We start from the raw sequence: 2,824 nt of genomic DNA, 5'->3' as shown, positions 1-2,824 counted from the left end.
TTTAAAATACAAAATATTTGGGATGAAATGAGGAATATAAGAAAAGTACTCTATGGTAAATATTGTAACTAAGAAATATGCAGTTTGGTAAAAAAAAAAAATGCTGTCTCCTTAACCATTTTGCCATATTTTTTTATCCAAAGAAATTATTTTACTGTAAAATAACTAAAATTTAAGATGCCTTTCCTATTAATTCAAAATCTTATATACTTTTATTTATTTTCTTCTTTCAAAATTCAAGCTTTCTTAAAAACATGAATGATCATATTAGTATCTGTACAAAAATTTTAAATAGCTACTATATCTAAATTAAGTAATCTAATGGATATGTGTGTATATGTATGAAAGTACAGTCTTACATCACATGATCAACCTCATTTTACCTTTTCCCAGCTGGAATTCTTTTCTCCTCTCTAGAATTATACCATAGTTGCAAGATATTTTGCCTAAGATAACTTGTTTCATTAACCAAAATATAGTTTTATCCTTGGAAATATGTCTAATGTCAAAGAGAGAAGAAAAGAAGTAAATCTAATCTTGTCCGAAATCTGATAATTTTTCATCTGTAATTCTATTATCACTTTACATGAATCTGTATTTTATGGAGCATCTATTCTTTGATAGGCCAGACACTCAGGTAACTTTGAAACAAAGATAAAGAAGGTTTTCATATGGCATGTGAGACAGATGCCTATAGAAATTATCGATAGAATTGATTACATAATGCTTGCAAGGGTGCTAAAGAGAAGGCAGTTACATCTGATTTGGGTTTCATAGAAAGCCTAAGGGAAAGATGGCTTTTAGGAAGGAAATACAAGATAAAGAGAATTACATTGGTAGAAAAATTGAGGTCCAGAACCTAAGAAAAGTTGAGAAAAGCACCAAGTCCTCTATAGCTGGAGTGTAAAGTACATTGTGTGCAATATGGTGGTAGGAAGTCTGCAATGCATCAAACTGAAAACATAAATGAAGCAAAGATGCAATAAGCCTTACTTTTTTATGCTAAATGGATCTGACATTATTATAAAGGCCAACCATAAGAGATTCTTTAGTACTTTGCATAGAGGATAGAGATATCATCTGGAAAAATTAACTCTGGAAGCAACATTGATGAAGAACTAGAATAAAAATGATACAGCATCAGAATAATGAATGAGAAAACTACTGGTTGCCTTCACTCTATAAAAGATCCAAGACCAGATCCATTTACAGAATGGAAGGAAATAATTAATCAATAGAAGTTTCATCTCTGGAGTAGCTGCGCTGCAGCTCCCTCCCGGCCTGTGTCTCCGTGCTCCCTGCAATGAGCTTCCTCAAAAGTATCCCCCCCCCCCCCCCCCCCCCCCCCCGCTCGGCTCGGCAGCAGCAGCCCAAGACGGAGGCAAGGGCCTCGGCACCAGCACGCTCCACATTGTGCAGAGCCGCCTGTCTTGGTTAGATGGCTCTGGATTAGGATTCTCACGGGAATACCCCACCATTAGCTTGCATGCGGTGTCCAGGGACCTAAATGCCTATCCACGAAAGCATTTGTATGTTATGGTGAATGCTAAATTTGGAGAAGAATCAAAAGAATCTGTTGCTGAAGAAGACAGTGGTGATGATGTTGAACCTATTGCTGAATTTAGATTTGTGCCTAGTGATAAATCAGCATTGGAGGCAATGTTCACTGCAATGTGTGAATGCCAGGCTTTGCATCCTGATCCTGAGGATAAAGATTCAGATGATTACGATGGAGAAGAATATGATGTGGAAGCACATGAACAAGGGCAGGGGGACATCCCTACATTTTATACCTATGAAGGAGGATTATCCCATTTAACAGCAGAAGGCCTAGCCACCTTGGAGAGATTAGAAGGAATGCTTTCTCAGTCTGTGAGCAGCCAATATAACATGGCTGGAGTCCGGACAGAAGATTCAATCAGAGATTATGAAGATGGGATGGAGGTAGACACTACACCAACAGTTGCTGGACAGTTTGAGGATGCAGATGTTGATCCCTGAAGATGATTTATGCTGCTGTGGGATTCTGCTCATAACCAGGAAAGGACTAAAGAACTTGGTGCCTCTTTTACTGTGGAGTGGGTGTTGATGAAAGTCTTTTTCCTTCTCCAAAATTTACCTGAACCAGTTCTTTTTTTGAGACAGACTACATACTGAGACAAAAAGCTGTCACCACCAGAAGAAACTATGACCTTTATTAACAAAGGTGAATTAACTTAACCAAGAGGGTATTTGCAGTTTATCATCTACCCAAAATTTTCGTGTATAGTTATCCTCTGGGTAGGCCTATAGTTCCTGATTTCACTATATGCATCTTCTGTAACCTGGCAGGCCTACATGGTGAGAATGCGCAGGCGCTTGAAGACGCAGGTAGACTGGATGGGAAGGAGGGAGGCTGAATCTAAGATATATCCTTTAGAGCCTAAGGATTCCCTTACCCCTTAAAAAGAAAGACAAAGAGATCTCAGAGAAATCCTGGCCACTGCTTGTTCTTCACAGGGATTAGGGTCTTTTTACTAATTTGGGATCCAGGTTAATTCGTTTAGGCATCTTTAGAGAGCCTCTTGGAAAATATCCTAGCCACATGAAATACCACTAATATGGATGCTTCTGATTAGCTTTTACTACTTTCACCATGTTTCACCAGTCTGTTTTGTTATCACCTCTTAGGTTATAGCCTTTAATTTCTAACCTCTTAGGTCAGTTTCCATAACAAATGAAATTGGGATGAAGTCCTCACAGTACTTCAATGGTAATTGTTTTGTCTTTGTAATAGTTTAACAAATAAATCTAGGTTTTCTATTAAAAAAAAAAAAAGTTTCAT

General features: G+C 37.7%; 1 pseudogene; it reads left to right on the top strand.

Annotated features, from left to right (window-relative positions):
* Positions 1–1,303: 1,303 nt before the first annotated feature.
* LOC112661650 (methylosome subunit pICln-like) lies at positions 1,304–2,218 on the top strand (annotated as a pseudogene).
* Positions 2,219–2,824: the final 606 nt, after the last annotated feature.

The sequence above is a fragment of the Canis lupus genome, chromosome 31 (assembly GCF_003254725.2).
Source record: "Canis lupus dingo isolate Sandy chromosome 31, ASM325472v2, whole genome shotgun sequence".
Lineage (NCBI taxonomy): Eukaryota > Metazoa > Chordata > Mammalia > Carnivora > Canidae > Canis > Canis lupus.
The sequence above is the reverse complement of the archived record's forward strand: the minus strand, read 5'-3'. Positions and strand labels throughout refer to the sequence as shown.